General features: G+C 35.0%; 1 pseudogene across 1 annotated transcript in view; it reads left to right on the top strand.

The window, feature by feature from the left end:
- Positions 1 to 346: 346 nt before the first annotated feature.
- The window catches only part of LOC149802312 (ras-specific guanine nucleotide-releasing factor 1-like), a 117,005-nt pseudogene continuing 100,571 nt past the window's right edge, over positions 347 to 16,780 (top strand). The window contains exons 1-4 of the transcript XR_016420812.1: positions 347 to 421; positions 4,163 to 4,247; positions 12,192 to 12,403; positions 16,147 to 16,229. The product of XR_016420812.1 is annotated as a ras-specific guanine nucleotide-releasing factor 1-like (transcript). The remainder of the gene's footprint in view (positions 422 to 4,162; positions 4,248 to 12,191; positions 12,404 to 16,146; positions 16,230 to 16,780) is intronic.

Here is a 16,780-nt window from a genome sequence, read left to right as displayed (position 1 = left end):
TAACAAATCAAATGCTTTCTAAAATTCAGCAAGAAGACAATAAAATCTACTGTGCCATTTTGAAATATATTTCTGCACAATTGATTATAAAGTAAAAATATTTTTATATGTCAATAATCTTTTTCTAAATCTGGCCTGTGCCTGACCTGTTTAACAGATTTTCCTCGGTCCATGTTTATATTTGCCTGTTTAAAATATCTGTACAAATCTCATTCATGTACAATGTGTCTGTTAGAAAAATACCTTCATAGTTACTGGGGCATTTAAGTCCTGCTAAAGTTATAAATAGGACATATAATTTTTTATTATGGCTGATAATTATATAATGTGCGAACACTGAACTTAGATGAGATCAAGATCCAGAATGGAAATTCCATAGTTCAGTTCATTTCAGGTGAACCAGGTATTTAAATACATTAATGTTTGCATGAGTTTTTTAAGTGCTTGATAAAATAATTTTTACAATAATGTAAGCGTACAAGGAAAGGATGATAAATACAGTGCAGACAACAAAGTTAAGATGGCAAAATGATCAAATAAGATTATCTAAAATTTAGCAATACTAAGTACATTTACCCATGATGTTGCACAAGTGCTTTTGGATGAAAGTACTGCAGTTCAGCCAAAGATAGTTTGTATACCTCAGTCCTGAATCTGATTGCAAAGAAATGGCTTGCTATATCACAAAGGCCCCATGAATCCATCAAATCTCTAATTCTCCATGGATCCATCAAAACTTGTGTACTTTGAGGTGGAAATTGTAAGTGTTGTGCTCAATAAATTTAAAATATGCATATATACAGGACTTGGACAAATTATTTTGCATTTCTTTAATGGGGTCCACGTTTATATCTTTTGGGTATGGCATATGTTGTCATCTAGACAATGCTGCATACTCGTTATTGCATATTAAAAATACTGATTAGTTATCGTAATATGAAACATAAAAGGTTGCTGCCATCACAAATATCTGCACTTATTTGTTGGTGAACTTAACATTCTTTATTGCCATCTGAAACATCATACCACATATGTTCCTGTCAACCCCACATTTGGTGTTCCTGTCAACCCCACATTTGGTGTAGGTGATATGTTAAGGTTACATGGAACAGTGTATATTACTTAAGAAAAAGTGCACTTTAACCCAACCCTACCTCCTCCTACCCCAAGAGCTGCATTTGGTACATGAAAACTGCTTCCCTGTCATCTGTTCATACTCTTAATAGATCATACCAAATACTATCACTATACTCAACAAAGGTATTCTAAATATTCATGTATCAACCCATTTGCATATAAGTTGACCCCCCCCCCCAACTCAATAGGTATATAAACACTAAAAGGTGCATGACCCATGTAAAAGTGAACCCAAAAGTCTGAGACAGCATCACAAGATGCATGCAGTAAGTTATAAATACATTTTTTTAGGCAAACTAATATACATATATTAGCAAAAATTACGCATATAACTCTCGAGTACAATTATCACATAGAAATGGCATAAATTTATTTGAAAAGTCAAGAAATTTATGTAATTTTCAGTTTTCTTATTATTTTTGCCTACTTCAGTTTTGTGTATAACTTGATCAGATGATGACAAGAATTTACCATTCATGGGGTGCTGTAACACTACCTCTCCCTTTAGACTTGATTATGGTTGTTATGTGTTACTGCATTAGACTTTTTATATCACTGCAACAGTAATTTTGTTTTTATTTTGCCTTGAGATTGTAAATACTTAACTCATTAAAATATTATCTCTGTATGCCATCAATGAACAACAATAGGGTTTTATTCAATGCTCGCAATTAGGCTAGTGAGTGTATTTACATAATGGTTCCACATCATGTACATTGTAGGTTTGAACATGTGCTGAATGAAATACATTCCACTGAATGAAGTACATCCATTGGATTGGAGTCATAGGCACCACTGCACTAAACTTTAATGATAAATCCAAAATACGATAATGAAGTTTTGGAAATAATGTTTTGAAAATTATGCTGATACCTTAGAAACTGAGTTGTATTTTGCTTTGATGTAAGCGATCTTACACCCAGAATGTATTTTTGTTCATATTGGACACTGGAAAAAATTATTTCATTTGTTATGTTAGTCAAAAAAAAATTCTTAAAAACTTTCCAGTTTAGACTTTGGTATGTAGTCAAGCCGTCTCCCTATTCTTCCAGGCCTTTATTTTTTCCTAAAATATTTGGCGTATTCTTGAGTATATATGGTAAAACATGGAGTTAAGTTACAAGGATGGATGGATGCTGTAATGGATGGTAAAACATGAAGTTAAGTTACAAGGATGGATGGATGCTGTAATGGATGGTAAAACATGAAGTTAAGTTACAAGGATGGATGGATGCTGTAATGGATGGACATGACCTATCACTATATATCTGCAAAAATGGAATGAAAGCTCATCATCATGGTTACCTTCATTAAACAGCCAAAGTTCGGTCACACTACTGTCAAATTTATGCAGATTTTACTATTATTATTGGTGCTTTTATTATTTCTTGTTGTTGTTGTGGGATTTAACGCCATTTTTCAGCACACAATAGGCTATGCATGGCAGTGAGTATTAATGGTGGAGGAAGAACCCGGGAGAACCCCAGGAAAAACCACCGACCCATGAGAAGCTACTGGCAAGCTTTCTCACATACCCACATTAGCCGAATCCTAGACTCGAACCCATGCAGACAGAGGTGAGATGGCGGTGATCCGTAATGAAGAGAGCTTTAGACCACTCGGCCACTCGGGGCCCCTTTATTGTTTGTATTATTAATATTATTATTTCAGTACTACTTCACTATAAAGTGCCACAATATAGGGAAGATCTTTTATAAAGTGGGTATATTGGCCAGTGTCATTTTTTATTATAATGTAATATATATAAAAAGAACCAGTATAAAGTATCCTCATGAATAAGGCAGTCATTTGAAAAGGCTGGATACACTGTCCTGCATGTCATAAGAAGCAAACTGATGGAGGCAGGAAACTTCTGCTAAGTGGCTGAGTGTATTGTATGATGGACTTAAAGACTAGAACGGGTATGAATCCCATCACTGGATCGGCCTTGGTTGGCTACCATGGTGCTTACTGGACAAAACACTTACTGCTATTTTTAAATAAATCATTCACCAAATTTCAATCACAAATATATTTATACAAATAGCCTCTCTGATTTAAATTATAGAATTAATTCATCATATAATTGAATGAATGATCAAAGTCATTGCCTTGTACAACTTCATAACCTGCTTATTCCAGACCACTCCAACTTCACTGTGGTGGTTCCTCTAGGTCCTTTCGCTTTGACCTTTTACAACCTCCCTACTGTCTTGCCTCTTTTTGGCCCTCAAACTTTGTATGGGTAGGTGGATATGTAAGTACGTAGATATATAGATACTTGGATAAGTAGGTATGTGGATACGACTGAGGATCATAAATCCAGTGGATACATCCATGGAGCTATTTCCCCTTGTGCTTTCAAGCTTTGTTCACTTCTACCACCAAAATTGTGTCCGTTGACTTTCCAGACATCCGGTGCCTTTGACCAATGTTTTACAAGAGAATTTCCTCCAAATTCAATCTCAGAGTCCCTTTACATTTTCACTCTTGCTGGAAAAATGCAGACTGACTAGATTTTTTTCAATGAGGGCAATTCAACCCCAAGAAATTTCATGTAGAACCACGCCCCTTTTTTAGCGTAAACAATCAGGATTAAATATATTTACCGCCTTTTATAAACAGACGCCAAAATTGCAGTCAGCCTGACTTTTAGATTTCCAAACAACAGAGCTGGAAAAACTCAGCTTCTGACAGTTCCGATATAAAATCAAAGTTAACCTCCCCTTTTTTAGTTGTCTAATGGTTAAGTAAATAAAGGCTTAATTAAGAATAACTTCCTCTCCCAACACAGACATTAGAAATCATTGCAATATAGCAATTTAACAAGCACCTGTCCTCATAAGTCTAATTAATTGTTCTCTGGCCCAAATTAATATGCTCGTCATAGATCGACAGAAATTTGCATCCTTAGAAGATCCCTTGAATAGTGTTAATGTGAGGGAGTACTATATTATTATTATTATTGTTTATTATTATTATTATTATTATTATTATTATTATTATTAATTTTTATTATTTTCAGCATCATGGGAAGATTCCATTGATAGACTGCACAATAATAGAGGACCCCTCCTCTGATGTCAGTGGCAGTTTTTTTGAAGAAGAAAGTAAGTTCATGCAGTTTATTTTAATGTAACTGTAATTGCCCAGGTCACAAAGCGGGTCTAGGCCTTGAATTAATGATTTTTGTCCATCTTGTGTCAAGAGACAGGTTAGGGTTAAGCTCTGTTTCTCAGTCATTTTTGCATGCTGCAGTCATTCATCTTGGAAAGTATGTGCATCATGAATTGTACTACACCAGTCAAAACCAGGTTAATGAAGCATATAAGTCATGTTCCAGTGATTTGAACTTGTATTGCCTTTTACACAGTTTTGAACTACTTGCAGTCATTAACTTGATATGTAGATGTGTCTTGTTGGATACTACACCACACAGAAAAAGCTACAGTACAGTTCACTTCAATGTTACGTTTATTTATGAACTGGTGGGGGCAGAAAGAGCATGCAGAAGCGAATGCCACACATTGTCAGCTTCTCTGATAATCCTTGATTTTTGATTATTGTCCTGATAAATGGAAAACACATATTCTATTTGTGGAGCAGGTGTAATTGTTGCAGATTGTGTGCCAGTTGTAGAATCTCTTGTGGGCATGGCAGCAGAAAAAGAGGACCGACTACAGCATGCAGGAGATTCAGAAACCAGGGTTGGCCGTAGTGGTGCCACCAAAATAAGACCTGCTTTATCTTGGGAGTTTTATTTTCAGTTCTGCTCCCCATGGACTGAAAGTGGAAAGCACAAATGACAACTGTAATTCCATTTTAAAGAAAAAACAAAAACAGCTATAGCTTTTGAGTCAGGTCTGTGTGAAACATAACTTGGAAGTTGGTGATTTAGCCTGGAAGCAAATAAATCCACATCTATATACCCACACACTTTAATGATAGCATTAAAGACTGTAGAACTTTCCTTCCATTCCAAATTCTCATTTATGTTTCTAGACAATCTCTCTGCATAGCAATTCATTTTTCCCAATAAATGTGAAGAACTTAACCAGATACTCCTAATTGTACACCAGAGCCAGATATTATGCAGTAATTTATGCAAATTCGAAATGTGACCCCCCCCCTCCATTTTGTTCACATTTGAGACTTCTATAGAGTTATCTATAAAGATGCACACATGAGTGTTTTTCACATCCAAACATGCTTTTGGTTCCAAAAAAACTAATATGATATAGTTTTTCCTCTTCATCACAATGACCACCTGTTTCAGCTTTGATTTACACCCCTCCTCCCCAACCAACAAGCAATCTGTCACTGGTAAAAATAACATGAGGTTCACCATGTGAGACTACTTTAAAACTTGAGTGCACATTACATATAGACCAAGATATACACAGTCTGCTCTCTGCCACAAGTGACAAATAAGCATCAAATTCACCTTTATGTATATCGTTTAATGTTTATCTTTCTTATGTTTTTGATCTTTATAATACAAAGGTGCATACTCTACACCTGGATCGCTAACAACAAGCTTTCCCACATGTTGAGCCAATTCACAAATAGTGATGTTGTGTTTCAGCAGTATGTCGTAACACAAAGCAGCTTAGAATCCCAGAATTTTTTTTTCCAGTTGGGTTCAAACACATATTTTTCCGGACGAATATATTTAATCCCAATCCATCAAGTGTACAGTTTCTTAGTTTCTTTAACATTTTCCCTACACTGTCATAAGAATCCCCAATAAACAACTCTTGTCAATGTATACTTCATTAATTTTGTGAAACCTTTTCATCTCAATGATACAAAAGCTGGCTTCATTAGCTTGGTGAAAACATGATGCAATGCCAACCATTCTACAAACAGGTAAATTAATATATATCCCCAAACAACATAAAAACTTCCTTTGTTTCAGAGCCACAGGAACAGAGTAGTAGGCATCCTTTAAGCCAACAGATGCAAAGAAAGTTTTTTTTCACATGGCATTAACAGCTATTTAAATTTTTCATTTTGAAAGGTATCTTCTCAACATTTTAAAAAATTGTTTCAGATTCAAAATGAGTCTCATAGACCCATCTCTTTTTGGTCGAATGAAAATGTTTGAAAAATATTGTATGTGTGTGGAATCAACTCTTTGAATAATTATGTTTTGCAAGAAATTTGTTAATTTAAAGCATTTATTAGTCTGTCTTCGTTTAAAAAGAGTTTAATTTGGTTTGGTATATATGTTTGCACACGTTGCTGTTCTAACTCTATTTCATAGCCTTGAACAGTATTCAGAATCCAAGCAAACCCAAGTAATATTCTGCCATCTTTTAAAAGCTGTTGAAAGTTTCCCAGCAAGAAAATTGTCAGGTGTATTGTTCATACAAGAAACATCATGTGTTTTTATATGATGCTGCATACTAATAGCCTGCATACAAATAGCTTTACTGATCCTTCTGATGTTTGGGGACCCAGGTTCCTTGTTTCTCAACCTTTTTGAAGCCCAATGCCTCCAGCAATGATTGGGCTGCCACTGATAATTCCAGTTCCGGGAGTGTGCTCCCCATGAATAGGGTCACCCTAAAAAGACATACTGCTTTTAAAATTTGAGGTCACTTGTCATTTTGTTGCTTCTTGTTGCTTCTTTTCAAGCAGCCTTCTCAGGTTCATTAAGCTTTGTGATCTGCCCATTTACGTTAACTCCAAAAGCAAGTTGGTGATTGGGTTCAATGTAGCACAGATGGGCTGGAACATGTCAGTTAGCTCTGGTTTTCTGACCTCACAGGAGCTCAATGAATTGCAAAATATGCAGATTAAAGATAAGTGAATAAACAAGTGCATGTTCTCAGTCTTGTCTTCACAAAAAGAAAAACCTTTAGGCTAATGTTCTCATTAAATGCTACTGGTCAATGAAAATGCAATATATAGAATCATATTCCTTCATTAGAGTATATTAGAGATTGGTGAGTAAGACTGCTTGCAACTGCTAAAGATGCAAATGTGTAGATATATTTTCACAATAATTTAATTGTTTTTCTTCATTAGCTCTATGAACAATAACCACATAATTGATTAGGATGATGCTTACGCTGTCAGTACATGTATTTTAAAATGAGGGATCTGTTCTCAAATGAAACATGGTTTTCTTCATAAGTATACTTTTGTGAAGCAAATATGAATTAACAAATTCATTGGCTCTTGTTAATGAAGATATTTGTGCTTTAGTAATACATTTATACTTATATTTTTATGTAATAAAGCAATGGCTTGTTTAACAGTACATAGAAAAAAAGGGAGTGCAATGGAAGACCTATGTGTACAATCGCCAGACAGACAACTGAATGGCTGTGCATTTTTTTCACTATAATTTGGATAAATCTGCAGAAAATAATTCTGGATATTGCTCATTTTTGTTTTTTTTCGCTTGATGATGGATTAATTACACATGATTTGAAGTATGGTACAGCAAATGTGATCTTTTATTTCTACACACATTGTGGTGGCATGGCATGGTGAGGATTAAGAAAAAGTTACTTCCCTCTTCCTCTTCATCCTGACTGAATTGTCATGCCTCCTTGTAGAGGATCCCTAGACTGTACACCATGCTTTCTCATGTAGTCATAATCCAACCACCACCTTCGAGTGTACATGGTGTTAATAAAGTGGGTTGGATTTACTGATCATGACTCCAAGTATACACTAAAGAGTTTGACTGACAGTGAGAGGAAGCATGTTGAGGAACCAGGTTGCTGATGTCATTGCCCTAATTAAAAGGACACATTTTTTTTTAAAACTGCTTTCTTCTGAATCAAATTTTATATAACATAAACATTGTCAGCTAAATGTAATATGAAAATACAAAGTATCAAATCATTGAATTCTTTTGCAAGAGGGAGAGACGATATAATCGTGACTGCTGAGGGCATGTAAATCCAAACTCATATTGTCCCAATGGATACATTTTAATGTCCTCCCTAAAAGCTACATCAACAGTGTCATATGATGAGGAAGTATGTTCTTCAGATGCAGTTGTAAACAAAAATGCATGACCAGATTGGTAAAAGAATGTCTTGTCAGAACCAGATGCTGTGACATTAAAGTCCCAATTATTGCTTATCAGCTTAAAATCAACTGAAAATACCATTTAGTGAGACTTAGATTTCTTTCACAGAGAGAGGGAGAGAAACCCATATGCAGAGTTGCCAAAGACACAATTTCACACCTGCACGTTTTTCACTAAAACTAGGTAAAAGGTACATAAAACAATCTGGGATAATGGAGTGGAATATCTTTGTATGCTTGCAGTATCAAAACTATGGATTATCAGATGTGCATTTGGTTTGATTTGGGGTTTTATGGCACAGCAAACAGCAAAGCATGAATTCAAGGGTCGAACTAACATTATGTGATCATTGTGGATTTAACATTATCAAGAGGATGGTCAACAACAGTGTTATTGTATTATTGCCCAGGTCAAGTAAATAATAAAACAAAATATGAAATCACTGGGCGAAATAAACAGAGAGGTGAGCAGATATATATATATATATATATATATATATATATATATATATATATATATATATATATATATATATATATATATATATATTGTTGTTGTTGAATAATATACTTTTTCTTAGAAATAGAATTACTAAATTTTAGAAACAATTGCATATAGGTATTTTGTTAATACCAGTTACACAAATTTCATTGTGAAATCGAACAATTGAACTCGATTACCCAGCATGCCTGCATGACCTGGTTGCTTGACTTTCCCTCCAGATTATTGGTGACAGGTTAGAGTTGACTTATTTCTTTTCCTCTTTTTTCTCTCTCTCTCTCTTCAGCCTCCTTTCGGGTCCTTGACTGTAATTTTGCTGTCTCTTCCCTTTTCCTACTGTATGGGTGAATATATGGTGCTGTTAAAAAAGTTAATAGACAGCCTCAATATTCGACTTGTCTGTTTTCTTCAGAGAATTTAATAAACTTACAGACTTATACTTATAGACTCTGCATTGTCAAATACATCGCCATACTCATCACAAACATTCACATAATCACAACCACGCTGACATTCACAATAAATACAAACAATTTTCTTTTGGATGGCAAAATGTATGCTTAATTTGATGAAGTCTTTGCTGCTGTCAGTAGTTCAACAGTGGATTTGAAAGCAATGCAAGTGTCATTAGTGTTCATCTTTGCACTCACTAGAGACTGGATGGTACTGTTGTACTGCTGAATTCTCAGAGCGAGTCCTGGTCAGAACTGAGTTGTTCTTGATGATATAACATTGGCAGAACTGTATCTGATGTAGTTTGACCATGAGAAATGCGTTGTTTGACTCTATAGAAAAATAAATATATTTTTCAATTTGTGACTGACCATTTCATTGGGGAAAGGGGGAAAACAATATTTAAAGTTATTGGTCTTTACTGGTAACACAGCATTAATAAATGTTTTTGCTTTTGCCCTGTTCAGATGTTAATGTTTTATCAACACAAATCAACTGTGCAAAGATGAGTGTGTGCTTATTAATGTCTTTCAACCAATTTATTTCATGGCAAAAATCATCCTGAAAAGCATCGGTCAATTAATAGTTAGTATTTTAACTAAATAAATAATAATAAAGAGAACAAATCTGAATGTTCATTTCAGCATGTCAGATATGCTACATACAGGTGGTGCTCTATTTTGCTACACTTAGTCATTTATGTTGTTTGCGGTATGTGAAATAAATAAAATGTTCCCTCTTGCTGCCATGTTTGACAATGTAAAACTCTATCAACTTGCAGTTTTCAAATTTATTGTTGCTGGGGTTTTGCTGATAGCCTGTTGTTTCTTGAATCACACTCTTCAGAAATGAATAACATTTGAACACTATTTCTTAGCTGATATAATCATGTTTTGCATTTTATATATGGAGTAAAAAAGAATTTGCCACCGATCACAAATTTTATTCAAGTTGGCTTCAACATTCTTTTAAATGCTATGCTGTGTGATAACATCGGTGTTCTTCACAATGTCTCTTTGATATTTGAAGATAACTTCAGACGAATTGGGTTGTTCTACCTCATGTACTTCACTGATGCAAATTAGCTAAATGAACTCTCTCACAGCAGAATTTGACAGACACATCACCCTAGCTATTGTCTACCAATTAAATAATCTCTGAATGGTTGTTGTTTATTTCTGACCCTTTACCAGGCTTTTAATTACCTCAATATCTGCTGTATGCCCTGAGGATGGATAAGCTGAGCTTTTAGCATAACTGTTTACTTTTCATACATACTAAGAGTTTACGGATTACAGGTATATATCATGGTGGTCAAGAAATATAGGGGTTTTTTTTATTGTTGAAAAATAACTTTTGGGTTAAGATTCATAAAAATCATGTTTTTCTAAACACGACCATGATAGGGTTTGCTTTGGAGTCCAAAATCTAGTTTTTTATGCACTATCTGTGTACATTCTGTATATATTGTAAAGTACAAAATTTTCAGAATTTACACTTTAAGATGTAATGTATTTGTCATTTAAACAATTGACATGTCTCTTCAGTTGAATTAAATTACAAAAAATCCATTTATATTTGCACTTTCTCTTATATTCTTTGGGATTCTGTTCCAAATTAGTGGCCCCCCAATATTGAAAACTTCTATTAAGGAGTTCCTTTCTATTGATTTGAAATGGAAAGATTGTTCACTGAAATCGATACTAAATTGGGAGTGTTGCCTTATTTTCTAACATGAAATAGTTCCTTGAGATAACTTTTGCTTTCACTGTATCAGTTTCAGATGACAGATCTGAACTTTTTAAATGCATATTTCCTAGTTGACAAAAGCAATACATGTTTTGTTAAACCTTAATGAAAATTTGTTTAACTTGCAGAAACACATAGATTGTCTTAATGACATGTCTTGTTAGAGTTGGCAGGTCTGTAAATGACATTTGTTTCATGCTAATTCTTGTCAGTATTTTAAAACATTGTTGATATTGGCTACTGTTTGGTTTATTTTGAACATCCACTGAAGTCAAGTCTCTCATTCTGGAAGCTATATTTTTACAATCCACTTTTGATTAGACTGGTCAATTGACTTATGTCATCAAGGTCTTGCACAATTTTGATGAGTGAAATCCACACATATTGATGACATGATCTCATATTTGATAGCTGGGATTGCTACCAAACTTGAGACATTCTTGATTGAGTTTGTTGGACCTTACAATATGGGCTAATACTATCAATATCTGAAATTATTTCTATATAATGAGTTATCTTTGCATATTATTTTGCTGGTCTTGCATCTGATTGACTGAACTTGTTACCAATTTGAAATCTTGATCAAACTTTGTAGATAGTCTTAGGTAGTGGAGTATTCTTTTGTAGGCAGTCTATATCTACAGGCACATCAACTCCTTTATTGCTGGATCTTATTTAGAACACCACTGGAATTAATTATTTTCCCAACAGGCTAAAACTGGCAAATGTAAATGTCAGGAATGTGTCTGATTATGGTAGGTTTTGTGGAACATCAGTTTTATAAATTTTGTGCCAATCAGGTTTGAGTTTAAGCACATGCTTGGTAATTCTGTAAGTAATTTTGTTGAAAAATAAACCATTAATGATTCACTTTACTCAGATTTATTGTACATATCCCAGATATCACTTGGTGGGCCTTTGCTTCTGTTTTTCCCACAATTTATCTATAGTGGAGTTGAAAATGTAGATGGGTGTGAAAACAAATGGGTCTTTTAGACCTAGATGTGTATTTTATGGGCTTGTCTTGTCTGCTCCATTTTAGACAGTGTTGAGTTAAGGTCTTTGTTCAATGTCATATCTTTACAAGAGATGATGTGATGATGTTTGTATTGGTGAGACCCTGAAAGAGATTTCAAGCATTACACAACATGTAGAGGAATTATTATCCCAGAATGCCCATTTTTTCCTGATTTTGTTTTCCCAACACAAGTTTCTGTTTTCTAGTCCATATGGAGCGAATTCTTGTGATAGGGACATTTGTGAATTGCACACATAGCTCTAGCTTTATTTCATTTTCCAGCGGCTTCTCTGGACTCCAGTATCGGTATTGGGAGCTTGTCATTGCAGGCCAGTCTTCTGCCATCAGCCTCAGTTGAGAAAGAGAAGCTACCTGACTACAATGGGCTGGACTTCCGAATTGTAGTCGACTCCAAAAGCGGTCCCATCAAAACGATCATTCTGGTGGCCTCCACCTACCAAGAGAAGGCAGGCTGGTGTAGTGATATCAGCCAGGTATTATAAACATTTATAATGAATCAAAAGATGCAGCTCTCTATTTTTATAATGCTCATCATTATAATCTAATTTTTGATATAATGTACTGATATGGTCCCTGTGACCAAAATGAAACCATTGTATTGGAATTGGACTATCAACTGTATGACAGTATGGTTTGAAAGAAAACAACATGAAGCTTTGTGTATTTGTTTCTTTTTTAAAACATTATTCCTTGACAAATTTAATACACAAAGAAAAATATATTTATTACTATATGTTGACTAGGGCTTATGTTATTTCCCTTCTCTGCCTTCATTTGGCTGTTATGGTCTCCAACTATCTTGTTAAAACAGGGGAGAGCTGTATTTAGTTCATTCTGAAATTACAGACTTTCTGAGAAACAACTCAACCCCAAAAATTTTCTAGAGCTATATAGTTTTAGACCTCAGGCTGATGACCACTTGGAACATATTGTGGCTTTTTGACCTCAGGCTGATGACCACTTGGAACATATTGTGGCTTTTTGACCTCAGGCTGATGACCACTTGGAACATATTGTGGCTTTTTGACCTCAGGCTGATGACCACTTGGAATATATTGTGGCTTTTTGACCTCAGGCTGATGACCACTTGGAACATATTGTGGCTTTTTGACCTCAGGCTGATGACCACTTGGAACATATTGTGGCTTTTAGACCTCAGGCTGATGACCACTTGGAACATATTGTGGCTTTTAGACCTCAGGCTGATGACCACTTGGAACATATTGTGGCTTTTTGACCTCAGGCTGATGACCACTTGGAACATATTGTGGCTTTTAGACCTCAGGCTGATGACCACTTGGAACATATTGTGGCTTTTAGACCTCAGGCTGATGACCACTTGGAACATATTGTGGCTTTTTGACCTCAGGCTGATGACCACTTGGAACATATTGTGGCTTTTTGACCTCAGGCTGATGACCACTTGAACATATTGTGGCTTTTAGACCTCAGGCTGATGACCACTTGGAACATATTGTGGCTTTTTGACCTCAGGCTGATGACCACTTGGAACATATTGTGGGTTTTTGACCTCAGGCTGATGACCACTTGGAACATATTGTGGCTTTTAGACCTCAGGCTGATGACCACTTGGAACATATTGTGGCTTTTTTCATCAAATTCCACCGCAGGAATACTTGGGTGGAGTGATACAGCATGAAAAGTTGGATATCACTGGAAAAATAACAGAGAGCTCAGTCACACTTGAAATGTGCTAGGTAAATAGAACCAATGCCCCCCAAAATTATGATACCTTTATGGAATTATTTACACAAGTTAAGTAAAACAGCTTTTTATAAAAATTTCATATTTGAAAAAGAAACTTGGTAATGTTTCAACCAAGAATAATTCATCATGATTGCTAAGTCTCCATTATAAATGCATTGGTTATGAAACATGCAGATGACATCATTTGGTAAACAGAATACAGGTATGTGCAGTAGTGACTATTGTAGTATTTCTGGGGTGTTTTTCTGATTATAATAATGGTATGATCTGCTCATATTCTGATTCATTGATGGAATTTCTAGCATTTTGCCAATATTTTGGTCATAATTGCAGATGATCAAATGGATAATCAAACAGTGGACTTTCTCAACACCAGCCATAAGGCAGAGCTTATTATGTAAGGATGTTGTTCCATCCATCTGTCTATTACAAATTTTGTTCCTGCTCAATAAGTTGTTTTTACTATTTGTAGTTACCAAACTTTGCAGATGTTTCTCACTCGGGGTTACAAAATTGTATTTGGGACTGAAAGCTCAATGGTAATGTTTACTAGAGTTGAAGAAGAAAATTGCATTTTGCACAAATATTATAATATTAGTTCCACATCACATATCTGGAGCAAACTTTATGGATAGTTTATACTTAGGGTAAGGAAAACACTTTATTTTGGAGTCAAAAGTTCAGTGGTTATGATCACTGCATTAGAAAATTGAAAGTAGGATGGTTTCTGAAATTAAATTATAGTTATCTACAGAGAAGTCTATTAAACATGCAGAGGTCTTATAAAGTGCAGTTTATGATGCTCTAGTTTGATCAGTCAGTATTACATTGCATATGTTTCTTTCGAATTTGCCATATAATTTTCAAGATATCCCAAAAAATGTTGGAAGTATATGTATGAAGTGTAGAAGCAAATAGCAGCATGTTAGTGACAGTTTCAGCAATTTATTTTTTCTGTTTATATTTCTGTACCTTTTAGCATTGATTGTTGACTTTTTGCAGCAGCAGCATTTAAAATAGCCATCTGCCCACTATCCTTTAAAGTAGCCATCTGCCCACCATCCTTCAGCTATTGACTTTTCTGTAAGGATGGCTTGTCATTCTGGTCCATATCTTGTCAGCTCATTAATTTTTGATGGCAAAGAATCTTAATTTATGGTTTAGTTGTGATTTTTAAGCAAACATTTGCTGAAAGTTTCTGCATGCTTTCTTTCTGGTGTGCACACATTGAGAGGTTTATGCTTATTTGTGACATTGTCAAATCTTTTATTTTCACCTTAGCTATTTTCAGCCAATTAAGTAATCTCAATGGTGGTTGTTTATTTCTAATCACTGTAACTTTTAATTGCCTTATATTAGCTGTATGCCCTGAGGAAAGGTTTAGCTGAGATTTGAGCAGGACTGTTTACTCTTGCTACAAGCTACAAATAATGATTACAGGCATATATCATGGTGTTCAAGAAATATAGGGGTCTTTTGGGTATTGAAAAACTTTGGGGCTATCAGATTCCTGAAATTTGTGTTTTTCGAATCACAACTGTGTTGGGGGTTTGGGTATCCAAAATCATGTTTTTCATGGGACACGGCTTGTTATGGCAGGTATGACACATGGATTGATCATGCTGACTGAGGCAACAGTGAATTTTCAGTCAGACCAGTAACTGTTCTAAGTTGGTGACCCACCTTGCTTGCAGAAAATAACAAATTATTATGTTGACATGATGTTGATTCAGTGGCTTTTTCCATAAAACAGTGAAGTTTGAGCTTCAGTACTCAGTTTTAATTAGTGTAAATACAGTTTTCATCAGAAATTGTGCTTCAGGCAGTAGTTTTATCATTTTATAGTCATGTTCATTGGGAGTAGGCATGAATGGATAAAACTGGACATGCTTGCATGATTTAAGCTTTTTAACAATAGTTTCACTTGAATGAAGAATCTATTTTAATAAGTATTAAATTTAATTTTCCATTGCAGTATTTTTTTTATTAGTAACAGTGTTTGAATACCTTATGCCTTGTTTTTGCTTCTATCTGTCCTTATTTACTTAGAATATATTTATTTCTATAAGTGACTGGATATTACAGGATATTGTAAATATACATGTGTATTGAAGCAATATCTAATGCTTTATTGTTTTTAATGGTTAAAATAAAGCAAACATGTAGCTACCAATATATTTACTAAATGACAGATTATTAAACAGATTGTTGATCACTAAGAATGAAACACAGTAAAGAAAATGACGGAGGTTGGTGGGGTGGGCTTCTTTATCTTATATGGCTAATTTTTTGTTGAGTCTTTATATTTGTCCATGAAAATTGTTACCCTTACAAACTAGTGATACTGTAGTATTTTGCCTGAATCACTTCTATCATGGACCCCGCTAAAATTACAAATTTTAAGAGGTTCTCTTGCCACATATTTTGGTCAATTGTAATGCAAGCCATACAACATCAGGCAGATGAATTCTGTCCTTTTGCTTTTCAGTGCATTGAGAATCTTCATTATAGTGATTTGCTGAACAGCTCCATGAGTGAGTCATCCTCAGTCACTATGCCACAGTCTGTCAGGTAAGGACTACAGTATAGCTCATGTGATTTTTCAACCCAACCCAACCCCCAACCCCCGATTCATTTCAGTGGAGGTGGGGAGAGACGTGAAGAGGATTAAGAAAGAAACCTTCTTCCATCTCTCTGCATATCTTGACAGAGTTTCCACAGCAGCTTGCAGAGATTAGCTCTGTACACCACACTTTCCCATGGAGTCGAAGTGGATGACTTCTTTGGAGTGGACATGGTCTCAATAAAATGGGCATGGCTTTCAAGCATGACCCCTGTAAGCATATGCTATAAAGACTTGCACAGAGAGAGATTGAGAGGGGCAGGCACTGACTTGTCTATATCATTATCTTTATGGGAGCAATTTGCTTACTTTCTGATACTGAAAAACATGATAATTCAGCTAATTATAAACATTTCCTGAAGATAATGTTAGTAGATGTAATGCCAGTCAAATTTTAGATAATATTAGCATAATGACAATGCCTTGCACATGGTATTACATTTTGCATAATTAATCTTATTACATTTTGCTTACCACTACATTATCAAAATCTACAGAC

Source organism: Sinohyriopsis cumingii, chromosome 4 (assembly GCF_028554795.1).
Source record: "Sinohyriopsis cumingii isolate HCF-2022 chromosome 4, ASM2855479v2, whole genome shotgun sequence".
NCBI classification, from domain to species: domain Eukaryota; kingdom Metazoa; phylum Mollusca; class Bivalvia; order Unionida; family Unionidae; genus Sinohyriopsis; species Sinohyriopsis cumingii.
Note: the sequence above shows the minus strand (reverse complement) of the source record. Positions and strands in the feature narration are given on the sequence as shown.